Below are 23,626 nucleotides of genomic sequence, written 5' to 3'. Positions count from 1 at the left end.
CCAGCAACATTGGCAGCCCATTGACCATCCCCCCGCCACTCAACATTCCATTCACACCTCCAGGCCAGTAGCCTTTCGGCCAAGTGTACCCCAACCCCCACGCGCCCAATCAACACCTACAGGGCCATCAGACATGCTGTCCTCCAGCAGTAGCTCTTTTTACGAACAATAGTTGAGCAATTGAGTTCATTGTTTTTTTTACTGTAAATAGTTACTTTTTTTGTGTTGATTGTTTATATTTGATGTTTCTGTTTAAAGTGTTGTTTGGGGTGAAATTGTTAAAAAATAAAACCTTTATTAAATTTGTGGTCAGTGATGTATTGTCTGTGAAATGGGCATTTGACCTAAGTGCAACAGCCAGTCTCTGCTTGGGTTCAATGGCAGCTCTGTAATTTGTGGATTGTCTGGTCAGTTCAGGGCCCAGGAGGGACAGCAGTTCATCCATCTGCTCTGCACTCATCCGAAAATATTGGTGATGTCGTTGGCTGTCCAGCCTCAGCTCAGCCACGAGGTGATGAAAATCACCTTGTTGTCTCCTTTGCTGGTTGAGGGGGTGCACCCAAAACCGGCTCCCCCCATCCCTCCGTAGTCTTTCAAGTAGGAGAATACATGCCAGCGTTCTCCTCCGGTTTACAGGCACTGTAAATTATATATATATACAATAATTATGATGATGAATGCATATTTTTTACCACTAAAATACAGCAACACATCTTTGATTCATGTCGTTTATAACTGGAATATTACAATTATTATTAACTGTGTCTGTAGTCTACAACACAACAACATAGGAAATAACAACAATAAACCCGATTTAAACAGACACAAACATAAACTATTTAACTACGTAGCCTACTTACTTGTAGAAGTACAAATGTCCAGGAAATATTCCAAAATCAACAACAACTGCGAGGCTAACATCAAAGACATTTATACCAGATACAAAGGGAAGTGGGAACAGGAAGCACCTGGGGGAGTAGTAGAAGAGAACAGAGCATTAACAGCAGGATAACATTGGGTCACTCTGGATTAAACTCATCACTGCATCTGATTGGAAAACATCCAAATGGCAATTGTGATGGTTGCCAACAACCAGAGACAATACATCATGTATTTGTTAGCTGCCCGGAATATACAAGGCAAAGACTCATTCTGAAAACTGCAGTGGAACAACTCAACATCAAGGACATGGATTTCAAGTCAATATATGTAAAGTAAATCAAGAAATGAAGCAAACAAGCTGATCTTCAAATTCCTCAAAAGCACTAGTTTGAGGATAAGGATTTAATATGAACATTTAATAACTCAACAGTAGGTGGCGATATATGCTCCAAGTGGAAGCGATTCGCCATTAAAGAGAAGAAGAAGAAGAAGAACTGCAGGCTGCACACACGACGCTCCGCTTCCGCAACGTTTTGAAACGCGCCTGGTGTGTTAGGTCGCAGGAGGAGGTCGCAGCGCGGCGCAGCCGCAATGTAACGCGGCGCAGACGCTCCTGGTGTGTTTAGGGGGTTAGACGTGAACGCGCTCTCAGCTGGAGAGAGAAACCCTGGCTTGATTTACCGAGTTGATAACCAGCGTCGTAGGACCGCTTGGCGAGATCTCGTTTGTTAGTTTGTTGTTGTTAGTTTGTTTGTTACTCAAACATATCCAGGGTCTGTTGAACTGGCTTCGTAGTACAGGGCACAGGTGGCGAGCAGCGCTAATGTCAAAGACACAGACATTATACATTATATTTGTATTTTACCAGGATGCAGTGACACAAATATTTACATATTTACATGTACTATCTACAGCACCCTGACATCCCCCACTCCCCCCGTTGACAATTTACTAGCGGTACCGAAGTGGGCCGGTCGAGAGTCCCGGGATGATTTTTAGTCCCATTCCACCACTGGCTACATGACCGTATGATCGCCCATTGACGCACCTAATTCCTAAACTTCTAACAGATACAACATAAACCGATCCTTCAGCCTCATGAGCTCTCAGACACGTTCAAAATTAACCTGTCATCGCTGTCTGAGCTTGCTGCTGCGTGCACCGTCGTGCGTTTACATCTGACTGTATATATATATATAAAGGTTTACATGCAGATGCTGGGATCCTGGACGGTGCAGCTGGAGCGCTGTGCCCGCAATGACGTCACCCATCATTTGGCGGGACTTGAAGAATCCGCGAGAAGATCCAGAAAATTGTCAACATTGAAGGCAGATTAATGGTTATCAAAGTACAAATATCCAAAATCAGTTCAGTAACGGTTTTCAAGGGGACAATATGTACTCAAATTGATGGGTTTGGATGATGGGGGAAAACCGTGTCACAGGCTCTTTAAGGGTTGTTTATATTTTACATAATTAATCAGAATCTGCAAAGTAACTCAAATAAATGCAGTGGAGTAAAAATACCAGGTTAACCTCTGAATTGTAGTGGAGTAGAATTACAATGTAGCAATGAGCTGTCATGTGGGTATATATTAATGCTATATATTAATGCTGCGCATTATGGACACAAGCGATTTTCCCCCATTTATTAATTATATGTTTTACATTTGATAACACCAATGTGTTTAATACTGGCAACTTCTAATTGTGGAAAAAACGAAAACGTTCAGTAGAGACGTCCCATAGAACATTTTGCGAAACACAATAGCCAGCATGTGTAGTTCTGGGGGGGTGGGTTCGATTCCAGTTTTGGATAGTCTGGCGTGGTTTCGTTCCATTTCACACAGCTGTTTGACGCTCTGCGTAACCTTACAGGGACTGTAGTCCTAAACGATAGCTGGGGATTATGGGTAGTGTAGTGTCTTCGGCCATCCTAAACTCAGAAATGTTGACAATCGCAATGATGCTCGAAATGTCCCGTATAGGCCTACGTCTGTTTCCGGTTATTTTTATTTTGAAATTCAGTTCCTGACGGACACCAAAAAAGCCCGAGATTATGGAATTAAACCAATAAATAAAAGCAAGGATAATTGTGTGTTATTGGTGAGTAAATAACAGTGTGTTATTTTTAAAAGAATAACAAATTAGAAGGAAAAAATATTTAAAAATACAGATTTCAGTATCCTGAGGCTCTGAGCCACATTTATTTTCCTCACAGATGGCAACAAAAGTCCGAAATTATACGATTTAATATAAAAGCAATAATTGTGGCTTGATATTGAGTAAGAACATGTTTTTATGAACCACACAGCTTCCGGTCTTCCACGACCCGACCGGAGAAAAAGACGTGCTGCAGGCAGTAGAAATACATTGCTTTTAAAATCGTGCTGTGCAACATGAAAAAAAGGGGCAAATCGTGTTGGTGAACACGAATCAATAGATTAAACATCGTGTTGAAATGCCGAAACACGAAATGCCGTGAGACTGGGTTGGATTATACTGGAGCACCAACTAACGTTCATGACTTCAGACAACAACAAACCACAGTGAACAATAGTCAAACATGAACGAAGAAGCTGATGAGACCGCTTTGGTTGGGACATTTTGTTTTAAAAAACGGACGGATGGAAGCATCGATAAGAGCACGGTTGTGTGCAAATTATGCAAAAAGGAATTTGCATATCACTGCAGCACATCAAGCGTCAAGTATCACCTCAATGCAAGGCAAGTTTATTTATATAGCACTTTTCAACGCAAGGCAATTCAAAGTGCTTTACAAAAAAAAATTAAGCATTAAAAAAGAAAAGCTAATAAAATAAACATTAAGGAAAAATACATGGATAAAAGTTACAGTGCAGTCTAAAATATGAATAGTTCAATTAAACATTACAAGAAAAAGTACATGGATAAAAGTTACAGTGCAGTTTAAGACATGAATAGTTCAATTAAAAGCAGCGACAAAAAGAAAAGTCTTCAGCCTGGATTTAAAAGTAGTAAGAGTTGCAGCGGACCTGCAGGTTTCTGGGAGTTTGTTCCAGATATTTGGAGCATAATAACTGAACGCTGCTTCTCCATGTTTAGTTCTGACTCTGGGGACAGAAAGCTGACCAGTCCCTGAAGACCTGAGAGATCTGGATGGTTCATAGTTTAGCAGGAGGTCAGTAATGTATTTTGGGCCTAAACCATTCAGTGCTTTATAAACCAGCAGCAATATTTTGAAATCTATTCTTTGACACACAGGAAGCCAGTGTAAAGACTTCAGAACAGGAGTGATGTGATCCACTTTCTTAATGTTAGTGAGGACTCGAGCAGCGGCGTTCTGAATCAGCTGCAGCTTTCTAATAGATTTTTTAGTGAGACCTGTGAAGACACCATTGCAGTAGTCGAGTCTACTGAAGATAAAGGCATGGACAAGTGTTTCCAAATCCTGCTGTGACATTAGTCTTTTAATCCTAGATATGTTCTTTAGGTGATAGTAGGCTGATTTAGTAACTGATTTAATGTGACTGTTGAAACTCAGGTCAGAGTCCATGACTACACCTAGATTTCTGGCTTTATCTGTTGGTTTGAACATTGCAGACTGAAGCTCATCGCTAACTTTTAAACGTTCTGCCTTGGCTCCAAAAACCATTACCTCAGTTTTATCTTTGTTTAATTGGAGAAAGTTCTGACACATCCAGTCATTGATTTGTTCAATGCACTTACTCAGTGTTTGAATTGGAGCATAGTCTCCTGGTGAAATTGTTACGTAAATGTGTGTGTCATCTGCATAGCTCTGGTAACTTATGTTGTTGTTCTTCATTATCTGAGCCAGTGGTAGCATGTAGATGTGTTACGACTGGAGCACACAAAAACTGATAGGACCCAAATGCACGACTCTAGACAAAAGATGATTCAAAAAAAGGTTTTACTGTGATGATAAGCAAGGTAATCCATTTCACAAGGTTCAAAACGATCTGGCACTTGGCACAGGGAACACACAGAATATATACAAAGCAAGGGACTCCACAGGTGCAAACAATAAGGGCGGGGCAGGTAATCAGGTCCGTGGACAAACAGGCAAGGTAGGAATCGAACTACCTGAAATGAGAAATGACAAAGTAAAACAGGAAATGGCAGACACGGACTTGACAATATAGACTCACAGAGAAATAATACTAACAGATCTGACGAGACACAACAGTACCCCCTCCTCTACGGCCGACTCCGGACGGCCCAGAGTCCTGTGGATTAAGTCTGAAAAAGTCCTTTATCAGTTTCTGATCCACAACAAAACTTGCTGGTACCCACGACCGATGTTCTGGACCGTATCCTTTCCAGTCTACAAGGAACTGTCGGCCGCGTCCTCTCTTCCTGACTGCTAGCAGTTTCTTGACGTCATATATCAGACCGCCGTCTAACATCCGGGGGGGAGGAGGAGGCTTGGATGGAGGAACCAAACGACTCTCCCGAACCGGTTTGACTTTGGCAACATGAAAGGTCGGATGGACTCTCAAGGACCTGGGCAGGCGCAGGCGAACAGCCACCGGGTTAACAACTTTCGTTATGGGAAACGGACCCACAAACCTCGGAGCCAGCTTCCTGGAGGCCACACACAGGGGCAGATCTCTTGTAGATAGCCAAACCTTCTGCCCGGGTTTGTAGGCAGGTGCCGGACGACGATGTCGATCTGCTGTCTTTTTCATGCGAGCAGCACTCTTCAGGAGAACCTGGCGAGCTCCTGCCCAGACTCTGTGACACCGCCTCACCAGGGCATGTGCTGACGGTACAGTCACTTCCTTCTCTACTTCTGGAAACAGAGGAGGTTGGTAACCATAGGCGCAGTGAAAAGGGGAGAGACCCGTGGCAGATGTAGGTTGGGTGTTGTGGGCATACTCCACCCATATCAGCTGCTTGCTCCAAGTTGTGGGATTCTGGGACACCAGACACCGTAAACACGTCTCCAGTTCCTGGTTGATCCTCTCTGATTGACCATTAGCCTGTGGGTGGTAACCAGATGTGAGGCTGGGAGTGGCTCCTATCAGGCTGCAGAACTCCTTCCAAAACTGGGAAACGAACTGCGGCCCACGGTCTGACACCACATCTCGAGGAAATCCATGAGATAAGAGCGCTTCTGCCGTCTCTTTAGCAGAGGGAGATTTGGGCATGGGGATAAAGTGAGTCATTTTGGTGAATCTGTCAACAACAGTGCAAATGGTGGTGTTACCTGCAGAGGGCGGCAGTCCAGTGACAAAATCCAGCGAGATGTCAGACCATGGGCGGCTTGGAATGGACAAAGGTTGCAGTAGACCCATAGGAGACTGGGTAGAGGTCTTATTCCGAGCACAGGTAGTGCAGGCTGCCACATACTCAGTAACCTCCTTCTCCATTTTAGGCCACCAAAACCTTTGCTTTATCATGTACATAGTTCGTCTGATACCTGGATGACATGTTAATACAGATGTGTGAGCCCAGTGAATCACATCAGAGCGGACAGATGGGGGAACAAAGAGACGGTTAGGGGGGCCACCACTGGGTACGGTTTTTCCCTCTAAAGCTTGATTTACCTTAGCCTCAATTGGCCATGTCACCCCTCCTATCACCTGAGTGGGCGGTAAAATGGACTCTGTCTCCTTGGAAAGAGCCTCTGGGTCAAAAAGCCTGGATAACGCGTCTGGTTTGGCGTTCTGTGAGCCAGGACGGTAGGAGAGAGTGAAGTTAAACCTATTGAAAAATAAGGTCCATCGTGCCTGTCTGGAGTTTAACCTCTTAGCCTTGCGTATGTACTCCAAATTTTGTGGTCTGTCCACACAATAAATGGCTGTTTTGCCCCTTCTAGCCAGTGCCTCCACTCATCCAGTGCTACCTTCACGGCTAATAACTCTCTATTGCCTACATCATAGTTCCGTTCAGCCGCAGTCAACTTACGGGAAAGGTAGGCACATGGATGGAGCTTACTGTCTTTCTCTGCCCTCTGTGAGAGGACCGCCCCGATGCCCTCGTTGGAGGCATCCACCTCCACCGTGAACTGCCGTTGGGAATCCGGGATGGTAAGTATTGGAGCTGTAGTGAAAACTTTTTTCAACTTCTGGAAGGCCTGGTCTGCCTGTGGGGTCCACACAAACTGAACAGAAGGAGAGGTGAGTACATGCATAGGAGCGGCAATAGAACTAAAATTCCTAACAAACTTCCTGTAGAAGTTAGCAAATCCAAGGAATTGTTGGACTTTTTTCCTGGAAGAGGGTGTGGGCCATTCAGCCACAGCGCTCACTTTAGCAGGATCCATCATTATCTGGTCAGGACCCAGGATGAAACCCAGAAATGAAGTGGAACTGACGTGGAACTCACATTTTTCAGCCTTAACATAAAGTTGATTGTCCAACAACTTTCTTAATACCTGACGAACATGCGAAACGTGTGAACCTTCATCACGGGAAAAAAATCAGGATATCATCAAGATAGACAAAAACAAAATGATTCAAAAATTCCCTCAACACATCATTTATGAGAGCCTGAAAAACGGCAGGTGCATTTGTTAGACCAAAAGGCATTACCAGATACTCATAATGTCCGCTTGGAGTGTTGAAACCAGTCTTCCACTCGTCCCCCTCCCGTATCCTCACCAAGTGGTAAGCGTTACGCAGGTCAAGTTTTGAAAAAACTCTAGCTCCTTTCAACAGTTCAAACGCTGAGGTCATAAGCGGGAGGGGGTACCTGTTCTTGATGGTTATGTCGTTTAGGGGGCTGTAGTCGATGCAAGGTCTTAGGGATCCATCTTTCTTCTCAACGAAGAAAAAACCAGCTCCGGCGGGAGATGACGAGGGACGGATAAGACCCGTTTTGAGAGAGCCGTCTATGTACTCTCTCATAGACTCTCTCTCTGGAGCTGAGAGAGAGTACAGTCTTCCCTTGGGCAAGGGGGACCCAGGCAGGAGATCGATGGCGCAGTCATAGGTGCGATGAGGAGGAAGGGATGTCGCTTTAGTTTTATTGAACACCTCCTTGAGATCTCGGTAGCAGCTGGGTACGTTCGAAAGGTCAGGGAAGTCTGAGTCTTGATTATTTCATGTTCCCTGTCATTGTCTATAATGGGCTCTCTGACAATTTCAGCAGTATTGCCCTGAAACACGAATGAGAGCATTCGCTTCCCCACCCCAAAACCTTACCAGTCCGCCAATCAATGTGAGGGTTATGTTTGCACAACCAGGGATAGCCCAGAATTACTGCATGCTGTGCAGAATTAAACAGATGAAAAGTCATATACTCTGAGTGTTCATGATCAATGGTTATTTTAAGAGGCATGGTTCTATGAGTCACTTTGCACATGAGAGTACCGTCCAGAGCGCTAGCTTCAAGTGTCTGAGTCAATGGCACGGAGGCAATTTTCAAACGTTTAGCTAACCCCCAGTCCATAAGATTAGCGTCAGCCCCTGAATCTACAAGTACTTTCAAAGCTATGCTGTGCTCATTATTACTAACCTCAACCTGGGTCATGGATCGTGAAGGGAAATCTGCGGTTGTCAATCGGCTCACCAGCACCCTCCGTCTTACTGGTAAGCCCCGTCTTTTAACGGGCAGGCTCCCAGGAAATGTCCCTGCTTCCCACAGTAGAAACATAAACGCTCCCGGAGGCGCCGCTGCTTTTCCTCTGGAGACAGCCTGGCCCTTCCGAGCTGCATGGGTTCCTCTTCTGTGTTCCCCGAAGCAGGTTTCACGGTAGTAGAGGAATTGTGGGTCCGAAATCCGGGTCGTAGTGGAGATCGTGCAGGAGGTGGCGCTTTCCTGGCTTTCTCCCTCCGTCGCTCTTGCAGCCGAGTGTCTGTGCGTATAGCCAAGGCGATCATACTGTCCAAATCCGGCGGAAGATCAAGAGGAACAAGAAGATCCCGCACAGAGTCACTGAGTCCGCTCAAAAACATATCGTATAGTGCGTCTTCATTCCAACCACTGTCCGTGGCCAAAGTACGAAAATCAATGGCGTAGTCAGACACACTCTGATTCTGCTGGGAGATCTGTGTCAGGGCTCTGGCAGCTTCTCTCCCCGGTGTGGTTCGGTCAAAGATCTTTTTTATAGTCTCAGTGAATAGTTGGAGAGATTTACACACCGGAGACTCCCGTGCCCACTCCGCCGTAGCCCAGGCTTCCGCTCTTCCCGTGAGGTGGGACACAACAAACGCCACCTTGGCTAGATCACTGGGGAAAGCAGCAGGCTGGCAGGTAAAATGTAGGTCACACTGCGTTAGGAATGGACTGCAGTTACCGGACTCGCCCGAAAACTTCGCTGGAGGAGCAAGACGAATCATGGAAGCTGGCATGGAAAAAACAGCTGTAGGCTCTGGGGCTGGGGCAGCCACGTTGGAAGGAGCGGCAGGCACACTATCCAACCGTGTGAGTACATTATGGAGCTGTTCAGCCAGGTGATTAATTTGTGTTGTAACTACGCCACGAAACTCACTCTGGCTGCTAGTCAGGGTCATTACTCCCTGGTTTATGTCCTTCATTTCTTCCTCCTGCTGCCGCAGACGTTGAGCCTGAGAGCAGAGCGCTGCCCTCAGGGTTTGAGAGTCGGCTGAGTCCATTTGTTGGCCAGATCGTAATGTTACGACTGGAGCACACAAAAACTGATAGGACCCAAATGCACGACTCTAGACAAAAGATGATTCAAAAAAAGGTTTTACTGTGATAATAACACAAGGTAATCCATTCACAAGGTTCAAAACGATCTGGCACTTGGCACAGGGAACACACAGAATATATACAAAACAAGGGACTCCACAGGTGCAAACAATAAGGGCGGGGCAGGTAATCAGGTCCGTGGACAAACAGGCAAGGTAGGAATCGAACTACCTGAAATGAGAAATGACAAAGTAAAACAGGAAATGGCAGACACGGACTTGACAATATAGACTCACAGAGAAATAATACTAACAGATCTGACGAGACACAACAAGATGTTAAAGAGAAGAGGCCCCAAGATGGAGCCTTGAGGAACCCCACATGTCATATTTGTCAACTCAGATGTGAATTTCCCTATAGAAACAAAGTTGTTTCTGTCCTTTAAGTAGGATTCAAACCAATTTAGAACTGTTTCCGAAAGTCCCACCCAGTTTTCCAGTCGGTCTAGTAATATGCTGTGGTCAACAGTGTCAAACGCAGCACTGAGATCTAATAATACTAACACTGAAGTTCTGCCACTGTCTGTGTTTAAGTGGATGTCGTTAAAGACCTTTACAAGAGCAGTCTCAGTGCTGTGGTTTGGACGAAAGCCTGACTGGAACACATCGAAACAACTATTTAAATGCAAGAAATTACTCAACTGTTTAAAAACAACTTTTTCAATGATCTTACCTAGAAATGGCAGGTTTGATATGGGCCTGTAATTGTTCATTACTGAAGCATCTAGATTATTCTTTTTTAAGAGCGGTTTAATGACTGCAGTTTTCAGGGCCTGTGGAAAAATACCTGAATGAAGAGACTTGTTTACTATATGAAGTAGATCTGAGGCCATGCAGGGCAACACATCTTTGAAAAATCCTGTTGGAATAATATCAAGGCAGCAGGAGGAGGATTTCAGAAGTTGTATAATGTCCTCTAGGTTTTATCATTAATCTGATGGAATTGTGTCATGATGTCTGAATTGATGTTAAGTGGACACAGAGACAACACATTTGCTGTTCCTGATGCAGAGGCACTGACTGCTTGTCTGATTTTCTGAATTTTGTCAGTGAAAAAGGAGGCAAAATCATTGCACGCCCTGGTGGTTAGAAATTCAGAGGCTACTGACACTGGGGGGTTAGTTAGTCTGTCGACGGTAGCAAACAAGGCGCGTGCGTTGTTTTTGTTTTTGGTAATGATGTCAGAGAAGAATGATTGTCGTGCGTTTTTCAATTCCAAATTATAAAGGCCAAGTCTCTCTTTATAAATTTCAAAGTGAACCTGGAGATTTGTTTTTCGCCACCTGCGTTCAGCTTTTCGACATTCTCTTTTTTCTGTTTTAACGGTCATGGCCTTTCTCCATGGAGATATTTTCTTCCCAGTCACTTCCTTTACCTTAATTGGAGCAATGGCATCTATAACATTTTTAATTTTTGAATTAAAATGATCTACTAGCTCATTTACTGAGGTGTTAGCAGGGGCAAGTGTAGAAGAAAAATTCTGAGTAAACATTTCCCTAGTATTTTCAGTTAAATATCGCTTTGTGGTTATCTCTTTTTGAACACTTGTGTGAACAGAAATAGAGCTCTCAAAGAAAACACAGGAATGGTCAGACAGTGCAACATCAGTCACCACAACCTTAGAGATATTCAGACCCTTTGAGATAATTAAGTCCAGAGTGTGCCCCTTATTGTGCGTGGGCTCCGTCACATGCTGAGTCAGTCCATAGCTATCAAGAACACAAAACAGTTCTTTAGCCCCTCCGTCCTGGGGGTTGTCAACATGGATGTTAAAATCACCAACAATGACTAGACGGTCAAAGTCAATACACACTATAGACAGCAGTTCAGTAAAATCATCAAAAAAGCTTGCACAGTATTTGGGTGGCCTATAGATATTTAGGAACAGAGCTCGAGAGGAGCATTTCAGCTGAAGGGCCACATATTCAAAATAATCAAAGTTTCCATACAATGTCTTCCTGCATTGAAGGGAATCATTGAACAGAATAGCAACTCCACCCCCTTTCTTATGCATTCTTTCCTGACTCATAAAACTAAAGTTGGGAGGGGTTGATTCGATAAGAACAGCTGCACTGTTATTTTGTTCAATCCAAGTTTCTGTTAAAAACATAAAATCAAGATTGTGCTCAGTGATAAAATCATTGATTAAAAATGTTTTTCCTGCCAAAGACCTGACATTTAATAAAGCTAGTTTAAGTTTGTTAAACACACTATCAGTCATGTGTTTTGTAACAAGCTGTGGCTGACATGGAATCACTGCTAAATTAGATAAACTCACACAAACGTTTGAGTGCTTCCTGTTTCTAAGATGATTCACCGCTCTTAATCTATTACCTATCAACACAAATATCGGCAAAGCTACTGGCAGGCAGGGCCCCGGCATGTCCTGGAAAGAGTTGAGAGTGCCATACGCCCTTGAGCCTGGACCCAGCAGATATCAGTTTGCAGATTGTTTTGGTTTGGATGATTGTGGTAGGCATGGTGATGAAGCCGGGGGAGATGGTGCGCATCTCTGCTTTGGTGATTTTGGTGGGCGTCGTTGAGGGGCGGGGGTAAAGGACATGCTGCCAGTCATGCGTATCGCCTTAGTTTGGTCTTTGAAATCCAGGAAGGAATCAGTGCCAGCCCTCTGTATCTCCTTCATGTGTTCAACGATCTCCAGGATGGTGGGCGAGGGTAATGCAAAACATATAGCAGCTAGTGTGGAAGCTAGCGTGGACGTTAGCCCGACTCCAAGTACCCACACCCAACCCACACTCAACCAGATGACTGGTTTCAGGGCCAGGATAACTAAGTCCACGTCTGAAAAAATAACCAACTCCCTGGCTCACTGGATTGCATTCGACTGTAGACCACTTGGAGTGGTAGAAGATAAGGGGCTGCAAAAGGTACTACAGATTGCATCGTCTGACACAACATATGAGCTGCCATGCAGAAAGACAGTGACAAAAAGAATCCAGCAGCTTTAGGACAATGAAAAGGAAGATAAAGAGCATTTATTGGAGAAAGCCGAATGTGTTGCCCTGACTGGGGATCATTGGACCTCGGTAAGCAATTAAAATTACCTCGGTGTGACGGCACACTTTATTGACATCAAGTGGCGTCTTCACTCATTTGCCTTGACCATCCAGAAGACCACCACTAGGCATTTTGCTGAAAACGTGGCATAAGATTTTGAGTCTGTGGCAGAGGCCTGGGAAGTCACACAAAAAGTCACCACAATCGGAACAGACAGTGCCCGAACCATGACCGCTGCAATGAGGGCATTGGATAATTCATATCCTGCAAGACTCCTAGAGAGGCCATGGGATAATGGTCGTTCTGAATTATCAATAGATGTATTCCTGTTAAGTGAGCTGACTTTGAGGTTAGAGGAAGTTCAGAGGAGGCCTGTGCTAAATTGCCACAACATTTTGGAGTAGTTGGCTTAAATATATGTGTGTGCTTAATTACTCTGTATGAAGTAGGAGCAGTTTGCATGGCAGGACACATCCTTATTTAGACACACACACACACACACACACACACACACACACACACACACACACACACACACACACACACACACACACACACACACACACACACACACACACACACACACACACACACACACACACTGTAAGGAGAGGGAGCGAATCAGACGGAGTCAACAACTGCTGACTCATTGCCTAGGGTCCCGCCAGGAAGTGGAACTGGCCAATGGAGACCTACCAGCTCACGGTCCAGGGCTCGCCCAGAAGTTAAATTGCCAATAACAAATAGCTAGGGAGGAGCAATCACCACAACTCCTCCCACAGAATTTCTATTTAAGCTGTCCCAATGTTCATAATCGGCGCTCTCTTCCTGACTGGCTGTCGTGGTACGTTTATCACACGGTGGTAGGAATTGAGCCTGGAGTACTCTGTATCTTGTACTGTTGCAGAGTGCTCTGTATAGCTTGGTTTCAGTCACGTGACTTCTACGACTCGCGAAATTCAAGTGGAGGTCAGGAAGTGAAAACACAATCATTCATCAACGCAGGAATCATGGAGGACACCGACTATGTCAAACAATTAAATGAACCTGCACGCCGCAGATATCGTGAAAAAATCACAGCACACATCGGATACGATCCGTATCAGCTGAAAAAGAGCGACTTTTCTCGTGATTTATCAGATTTGCCCGCTGTCGAGGCGATATCACCAGCTACCTCGTCCTTCATACCTCCTTCATACCTCCTACTACACGGCTAGCCAAATGAAAGCGTATAAAAGCCTGGAAGCTTTTAACTACTTCGTGTGTGGATGGGTGAATGACCTCGGCACCAAAAAGGCATTAAACAAATGTCTCCTTGTTTTTGCCCGGGTGAGTGTTAACTACCTATACCTTCTTACCTCTAAGTAGCATTATTAGGAGACATCTAGCTAGCTAACTTTAGCTACATGGACTCATGTAAGGCAGTGTTACGGCTGTCGCCTTGCCTTCAGCATTAACTGGCCTGTGAGTGTTCTGTGTGTGTATATATATATATATATATATATATATGTGTATGTGTGTTATGATTACATGTAGGTACTATGGTACGTCGGCGACGTTGTTTCGTTCCTACCAGAGGTCCCGAGGCCTCTTGATGACGCTACTTAAGCTGCCACGTTCTTGACATTTGGGGCGCTGGATCTGTGCTAGGACGCTATGCTACCATACCTCAGAATGTTTGTGTGTTGTTGGTGCTTATGTGTGTGTCCTTATGATATTGTTAACAGAGGTTAACTCGGGTGCTTATGATGTGTGTTTCCTTACGATATTGTTAACAGAGGTTAACTCGGGTGCTTATGATGTGTGTTTCCTTACGATATTGTTAACAGAGGTTAACTCGGGTGCTTATGGTGTGTGTACTTAGGATATTGATGTGAGTGTATGTGTTTAGCTTAGGATATATTGTGTTTTGGTGACGGCGTTGTACTTGTGCGAAACGTCTCACCACTTCTGTCTTAACTAAGTGTCCTGATTCGTGACTGTGATATTCTGTGGCCTTCGTTTTTGTGTACTGTTGTGTATAGACAGCTCAGAGCCTTTGAACAGCCTGCACGTTGTTTATATCACTCTATGTTGAGGTTAATATTAAAAACAACCTCTTTACCAAGACCATCTGGTTATGTGTTGCTTCCCTTTTACCCCGAAACGAGCTGGGGACGTAACAGAACTAGACTAGCTAGCTATGGCTTGATGTTGTTAAATGTATATTACTAACTAGCAAGTTGTTAACTGGAGCTTCAATTTTGTAGGTCAACCATTCCCAGAGGTCTGGAGAAACACCATTAAAAACGTGGATTGTAGCTAAAGAAGATGGAGAGGTTGTTACAGCACACTGTAACTGTATGGCTGGGTAAGTCATAAAATAAATATCCCAACCCAAAGCATATTTGACAACACTTAAGCTCAGACAAAATAATGCCTGCTATAATATTCATGTTATACCATTACTAGCTTTTACGATCAATCTAGTTATTCTAGTATGTCTCTGTCTATACAGTTTGTCAGAATCCTGCTCACATGTTGGAGCAGTTCTGTTTGCTATCGAAGCAGGTGTGAAGATGAGAGAGACTGCATCCTGCACCACTGAGAAGTGCAAGTGGCTAATGCCATCACATGTCAAAAAGGTATTCAGACCCCAGTGGTCAGTCAGCTGTTCATGCCGTCCTTGCCTGTCTCATTGTTACACTGCACCTACATGTATGTTCACATACATGTTGGTCTGTCTCTCACATGTGCAGATTCCTGCTGCTCCAGTTGCGATGATAGACTTTTCATCCGCAAAATCCAAAAAGCAAAAACTGGATGATGCCATTGCTGGACGGACAGGTGAGAAGCACACATTTCAGCGTCCCACAGTCCAGGGTTCAAAATTGGAGCGAGGATCAGAGAGGTATATGCAGTTTTTCAAGACTTTGAGCAGAAATTCCCCAAGAAGTGCTGCACTGATGTCCAGGGAACCATATTACAAAGAATTTGTCCCTAAATCTGTGAGCAAGCTACCTAAACCACTACCTCAGTATAGGACACCAGAGATGCTACAGCTATCCCCAACAGAGTTGCAGAATGCATGCCAGGACTTCAGACAGGAAGAACTGACACAGCCACAGGTCCAGGCAGTAGAGGAGGAGACCAGAAACCAGAGCTTATCACCAATATGGTTTAGCCAAAGAGCAGGAAGGATCACAGCCTCAAGACTGAAGCAGGTTCTACAGACGAGTCTTGCACAGCCATCAAAGTCCTTGATCAAGTCCATATGCTACCCAGAGGCACACAAGTTCTCTACAGCTGCAACAAGGTATTTATTAGGGATTAGGGAGCCAATCAGAATGGAGTATTCACCCAGACCATGGTATAATTAAGCAATAGCTCACGACAGGCCGTGGTATTTGTTCATTATATCACAGCTAAGGGGCGTGGTTCGGCCCGACGCGAAGCGTCTGGACCGCTGCGTAAAAAGGAGGGTTTCTGCCCCGTTACTTCTCCGCTGCTTTCTTGTTCCAGTTTGAAAAGCAAACTGCAGGCAGTTTCCTTTTCAACGCAACTGTATACAGTTTTTCTCAGACGCGGAGGGATACCGACTTGTTGTGAAAAGTAACTTACAATTATACCCGTGGTATACGCTGATTATATCACGGCTAAGAACCAATCAGATTGCTTGATTTGACTTGTCTGTTTTATAATGTACAATGTTCTATTTCTGTTCCTTGTTGTATACATTACAGGTATGGATGCAAATACGAGGCAACTGCCCGAAAGCAGTATGAAGGAGTACAAAGTCTGCACCACCAGGGTTTCAGCTGTAAAGACAGCGGGCTTTGGCTGAACCCTCAATGGCCATACATGGGAGCGTCGCCAGACGGATGTGTCACGTGCACCTGCCATGGAACTGGTATCTGTGAGATAAAGGTAAGTTATTTGTTCAGTATTGTGCTACAGTAAAGCGGGTAAGTATAGGATTGTGACGTGATCCTGAGTCTGGGGATCCTCTCCCAATACATTTTGAGCTGCAGACACTTATTTACAGTACAATATATTACTTTTCTTTTCATTGAACTTTTAGTGCCCACACAGCAAACAAGAGGAGGCCAATCTTCGCCTGTGTGCTGGAGAACAGGGCTTCTGTCTCGTCAACGATGGGGGAACTGTGAAGCTGGACAGGAGACATGCCTACTTCCATCAAGTACAGGCTCAGCTCCACGTCGTCGTTGACGTTGACTACAGCGACTTTGTTGTCTGGACTAAAAATGACCTCTTTGTAGAGAGAATTGTGCGTGATGTGGACCATCATTCCCAGAGTTGAGAGTTTCTTCAGACTATGTGTTCTCCCTGAAGTGTTGGGACAGAAACTTACAAGGGGAAAGGTAAAAGTCATAAAGAGTTGGTGTGCTCATTTTTTTCCACAAGAACATGATAGTCATTTCATTTCATTTCAAACCTTTATTTAACCAGATTGGTCCCATTGAGATCATAGATCTGCTTAACTATCAGGTGACTAAAAGCCTCCTCTCCCTGTCTGCAGTTCCATTTTTCAGTTTCAGTTGCAAGATGATCAGGAGGGAGAGAAGGCGTGATTACCAGCACCTGTGGTCCGTCCTGGTCCCGGAAGTTGTGGTTCTCTCCTTGTTGCATTATTATTTGCACAGTGGCAGCTCTTTAACCTGCATTACATCACCTTCATATTCACTGACCACACTCGCTAGAGGAAGTAGGGCTGTGTGATATATTGCTATTGTAAAAAAGATGTTTACTGAAAAGATTAAATGATACTAAAAAGACTGAATAATACATGGTTTCTTATTTACATTTACAATAACCTTCAATGGCCATACATGGGAGCGTCACCAGACCAATTGTCATCTCTAGAATATTGTTGAATGAATTAAGCCTGAATGTAGATGAAAGTTGTATATTGAGTAGGGCTACACAATTTACAACACACAAAAAGATGTTTACTGAAAAGACTTGAACACAAAAAGATGTTTACTGAATAATACATGGTTTCTTATTTACAAGACTACAGCTCCATGACTTTACACCAATGGGACGACAGACACTGACAGATTAGACAAGGCACAGCAAATAACCCCAATCTTGTCAATTAATGCTAGTGCCTCACCTGGTTTTGTTAGCATGTGCTCTATGGGCACAGCCCTGCTTTGCAGAATCTGATATTTTCTTCTGACTAATCCTATGACTCTTTCGACATGAATACGCACATTAGCTATTTTTCTTGTCTCTTCCACCTCGTATGCTGACAGCTGACTTTTCCCCCTGGTGAATGCAGGCATCTTTAGTGAAGCACAGTAAAATCCCACACTATCGCCAATATCGAACCCACGGTCTGCTAGGACAATATCTCCAGGTAACAGGTTTTTTAGGAGCCCACTCTGTATTGTGATCTGTTTATCACTAACTCTTCCTCCCCAGGCACAAGATATGTAAGTGACATAGCCTTGGGGAGCAACACCAATCAGAAATGTAACAGTATGGTGATGCTTGTAGTTGGACCATGTTTGTGCTCTAGCTAGTAAATTAGAGGGCCTCTCAATAAAAACTTCAAAACAGTCAACAATCACAGCAACTCTACATCCAAATGCCTGTCTGAATCCCATTGTAGCTTGAAGTACATGTCGCTCTGGCCACTCAATTATAAATGCTGTACTCTCATGAAGTATGTCAATTAACTTATACCAAATTCTAGAAGCAGTGGAGAGAGAGATGTTGAACCTGAAAGCCAAATCTTTCAGAGGGAGATTTAGTCTCAGCCTCAGCAAAACTAAAATGAACTGTTCAAATTTGGAGAGCACAGACATAGGGCCACAGGTGATGTAGGGTTCGCACAGTTGAAAAACCTGAAGTAAAACTAAGAAGTTGGGGAGCCCGGTGTAAAACTTTGTCTTCTCTTCGTTGTTCTCAAAGGACTCCTGGTTGAACTTTGTGTCCAGTGCCTTTGTCCGAAGATCTCCCAGCTCTGTTGTGTTCTGTCTCAGAACATCCTCCATCCTCTCGATGTCCTCCATCGTTAAATCAGTCTGGCATCCTGCATCTGCATACAATATAGCAGTAGCAAGCATAATTAGTTATTTAAAATAGTCAAATATGAATGTGAATTGTTGTGAAGTTATCTTTTTGACAACCTTTTTACAGACATGCAAGTTCTCTGTTCCAATTATTGCAGATTCTCAAGTTAGTATTCTATTTTCTAAACCTAATTCAAAGTTTGCATTGATTTTCTGACAATCACATTTGTAATAATGGTGGTTAATTTACCTTGTTGGTCATTTAATATCCCATTGGTGTCCTCTGGTTGTGGGCTGTCAGACGAGGGCTGCGTCGGTTCTGGGCTCTCGGTTGTCTGCAGGAGATCCAACAAAGCCTCTGCACATTCTGATCGTCTTTGTTGGTCTTCCTTGAGCTCCATCCTCTGCTCTCGTCGAAGAGATGCCTCTGATCTGGGCTTACTTGTTGTGTGGTAACCGAGGCTAACAGTGGGAGCCCAGTCTACCGACTCAACGTCACCCAAAGCGCTAGGGCACCCTAAAAAGTCCCATCAAAGTCCATATTAGACTACAGGTAACTTAAACATGATCAGTATTACTAAGTAAATAAGCATTTAACCACAACCCAATAATACATAAACAAAGCCACAAAAACCAAGTTAGCTAATACCTCTGATGAAGTGGTCGCTGCAGACACGTGCATTAGACGACTCTGCTCCTCCCGACCGCAGATGTAGGTTTGAAAGCCATTTTTTCCGGCGTTCTTCGGTTAGCTTCTTAAATTGCTCAGCTTTATGGACGACAACCTTCGGCACTCGGTAAAACCTCTTGTTTTTCTCTCTGCCGGATCGATTGGAACAACCGTAAACTACACAACACACCGGCATTTTCACAATGGTAACAGCAGCTAGATCCTCTGTAGAAAATTACTTCCTCACCTCCAATGGAATTTTGCGCCAAAGGAACGCAGCGGTGTGACGTCAAGTGAAACCAAGCTATTGTGTATTGTTGCTCTCACTAGTGATGGGAATTCCGGCTCTTCTTGGTGAGCCGGATCATTTGGCTCGGCTCACCAAGGAGAGCCGGCTCTTTCGGCTCCCAAAGGGCTCTTTAGTTTACCACATATTATACCTTTTAATTAAATCAAATGTAGCCCTGTTTTGACTAATTATATGTGTACACATATATCACTTAAATTATTCAATACATCCTTTGTACTGAAGTATTCAAAAGTAAAAATTACATGTTTAATATAAATGATTTGCTGTGGCGAATTGTTTTCATTGCATTTACAGACCCGTGTAACTCTCTGATACCACCCAATGAATGCATTGACCTGCTTGTAGAACCACGCCACACAAAACAGATAGCAACACCTATACAAACTATTTAAAAAAAGGGGCTACTGTATCGACCTATATAAAGTATATAAATAGTTTTTTTTTCAAAATACCAAACAGATCCTGCATTTTAGCCATGCCTCATTTCGCTCTATTTGCTCTTTCCAGCGCTGTTTTTGCAGGGGGCTGATTCTGTGAGCTGCAGCTGACCACGCCCCCCTGCAGGAGAGGGGAGCGTGCTCTGAGATCAGCTGCTGGGCTGTCAGAAGAGGGGGAGAAAAAGAGATCTCTGTCCTCCGTGTTTTATTCTTATAGAAGTAAGAAGAGAAGTAATGGGCAGAAACCCTCCTTTTTACGCAGCGGTCCAGACATAGACATCAAACGGCGACAGTAGGTGTGTGTTGTACAGTGCGTAGATGCAGCGGACAGACAGGTCTCAGTTGGTTTGGTGTCCTCGGTTTACTTTTAATACTTGTAAATACAAATGTTGGCCCGTAATTTATATTCCTCATTGTAGCGACCAGAGAGGGGGGGGGGGGGGGTATATATCCAGTCTCTGATAGTGTTACGTTATTATGAGCTCTGTTTGATTCTGAAATGGTATATATTTATATAAATATATACGTGTGTGTGTGTCCGCATCTGTAGCCTGTTATTGTTTCATTCTACCGCACTGTGAATGAATCAAAGTAAATATATAAGTGGTCATGAACACATCTGTCCATCAGACAGAGGCTGCTGTGCCTCCTGTCATCATTAATGGACATCTCTTTAAAATGACCGCTCAGAGGAGAGGAGTTCTCATTTCTCTATCTGCCTGCTGCTTCCCCTCCTCTCTCCTCGGTTTCGCTCCTCGGCTCCTCCGCCCGCATCTCCTGTGGGCGGGACTACGTCGTGAGGATAGGAGTCGAGGAGGGGAATTAGTGAAATGACAAAGGGCCAATGTATGAACATTGTGCTGCAAATGTACTCTTAATATGTTATTAAGATTAATAGAAAATCATTAAGCCACCAGGGTGGGAGGAGGGGGTCAGGAGGACGGGACTGAACTGACCGCCCAGGGGCACGGCAGAGGACCAGGAAGGGGTCTCGGGCGGACGGCCCGGGGGCAAGGCAGAGGACCAGGAAGGGGTCTCGGGCGGACGGCCCGGGGGTAAGGCAGAGTCCAAAAAGGGGGATTCGGGCGGACGGCCCGAGGGCAAGGCAGAGGACCAGGAAGGGGTCTCGGGCGGACGGCCCGGGGGTAAGGCGGAGTCCAAAAAGGGGGACTCGGGCGGACGGCCCGGGGGCAAGACAGAGTCCAAGGTGGGGACCATGGAGGGGCGAAGGCAGCGACAGGAAGAGTCAGGGGGCCGGGCCCGAGGGCGAGGACCGCTGCACTCAGGGGGCCGGGCTCGAGGGCGAAGACCAGACAGCTCCGCAGGCCGGGCAGGAAGGCGCTGACGGGACAGTGCCGGAGGCCGGGCAGGACCCGGTGTCGGAGCTGGTGGGACAGGCCTCGGCAGGATCCCCAACGGAAGAGGACCAGGACACGGGATTGGCAGGACCCCGGCAGGAGAGCAGTCGGCGGGGCCTCCAACAGCACAGGACAAAGGGTTGGCAGGACCCCCGGCAGGAGAGCAGTCGGCGGGACCCCCAACGAGACAGGACAAGGAGCCGGCAGGACCCCCAACGGGACAGGACAAAGGGTTGGCAGGACCCCCAACGGGACAGGACAAGGAGCCGGCAGGACCCCCGGCAGGAGAGTAGTCGGCGGGGCCTCCAACGGCACAGGACAAAGGGTTGGCAGGACCCCCGGCAGGAGAGTAGTCGGTGGGACCTCCAACAGCACTTCAGTAGGGACTTGAGATGGGACTAGAGAAGGGACTAGGAAAGTGACCTGAGGAGGGACTAGGGAAGGGACTACAGAGGGGACTAGAGGAGGAACTAGAGAACGAAACTCGAGAGGAGACTCGAGAGGGGAACTAGAGAGGGGACTCGAGGAGGGACCTCGAGAGGGGACTAGAGGAGGGAACTTGAGAGGGGACTCGAGAGGGGAACTAGAGAGGGGACTCGAGAGGGGAACTAGAGAGGGGACTCAAGGAGGGACTAGAGGAGGGACTCGAGGAGGGAACTCGAGAGTGGACTAGAGATGGGACTAGGGAATTGACTAGAGGCGGGACTAGAGATGGAACTTGAGGTGACTCGAGAGGGGACTGGAGAGGGGACTGGAGAGGGGACTCGAGAGAGAACTGGAGATGGGACTAGAGAAGGGACTAGAGAAGGGTACCATGGCTCGGTACCATGGCTATGTGGGATGGTACTGGGGCACAGAACCATGGCTGGGGCACAGAACCATGGCTGCTGGGGCCAGAACTGGGTCCGTAACCATGGCTGCTGGGGGCTGAACTGGTTCTAGAACCCTGGCCCTTTGGGCTCGTGCTGCCAATCTGGCCTTGCGACCCCTTCCTTTAGGAGCCGTTTGGAGGCTCCGTGGACCTCCAAAGGCCAGACGAGTACCAGCGAATGGCTCCTGGACATTAGCAAACACTGGGTGAGAAGCAGGGGCTGACGCCAGACGGACCACCCCAATGCGTGTGGTGTCAAAACAGGAGTTGGGAGACCTGGGTCTGTCAGGACCGGGAAAACAAATTGTGAGGTAATCCAAAAGCCTGGCAGGTAAGAATTTCACCAAACTTTGATTCCTCAGTGTAAGGTGGACTGCTTCTGCCAGAGCAGCATCTCGCTGCTGAACCCTGACCGCTCCTATCCATTGATCAGAGCAGGTAGCCAAAGAAAAAGTAAAATCTAATAATTCCTGCTCAAAAGGATCTGCTGGGCCCATATTTAAGGTTGGGTTGTAATGTTACGGTGTGTGAAGCAGGTAGGACCCAAATGCAGATTAACGTAAAAATAATTCCTTTATTCCAAGGCTATGCTGACAAATACAGCACAGAACACTCACCGAGGACAAGCCAAATCACAAGACAACCCGACAAAGAGAGACAGAAAACCCAGAACTTAAATACACCCAGGACTAATCACATAAACACGAGACAGGTGAGGAGGGAGGAGAAAACACATAGGTACCAGGTGAACACAATTGGGTAATCAGAGAGGGAAACCGACAGAAAGCAAACAGGCAGGAAACGGGGGTGAACACTTTACAAAATAAAATAGGAAACCCAAAGATAGAAAAGGACAAGAAAAATACCAACACAGACAAATCCTAACAGAAATATCTGCATTATGGAGAGATGATAATGCTGTTATTGCTGTTGCTGTACTATCTTAATTTCTTAGGTTATATATTTTTCTGTATTGATTTTTTTTGTTGTTGTCAACTTTAGAATATATTTGCTGAAAGACTATTGTTGAACATTACCCGTGTGGCTAATACCAGCACATTGAGATGGATGTTGATTAACTTTCCTTATGTGCCACAATAGCCATGATGTCATCTTGATATTGTGATGTGAAATATAATGATATTATATTGTCATCCTATAATGAGTGTTAAATGAAAAGCCAACTATAAACATAGAAACATTACTGTAATATTCAGTATATGTCTCGTCTAGCCCTCATGTAAACATGTACTGAATTATTAAAATAATGTAATATCATGCAAAAACAGATCAAAATCAGTCTTTAAGTCCTTCAATCCAAAATGAATTTTAATGACCTGTTGATCGTCTCATGACTGCACTTTTTTGAATACATTTAAATGAACTGTATTATAATATGTTGAA

The sequence above is a fragment of the Pseudochaenichthys georgianus genome, chromosome 16 (assembly GCF_902827115.2).
Source record: "Pseudochaenichthys georgianus chromosome 16, fPseGeo1.2, whole genome shotgun sequence".
Taxonomy (NCBI): Eukaryota; Metazoa; Chordata; class Actinopteri; order Perciformes; family Channichthyidae; genus Pseudochaenichthys; species Pseudochaenichthys georgianus.
This window is presented reverse-complemented; position numbering follows the sequence as displayed.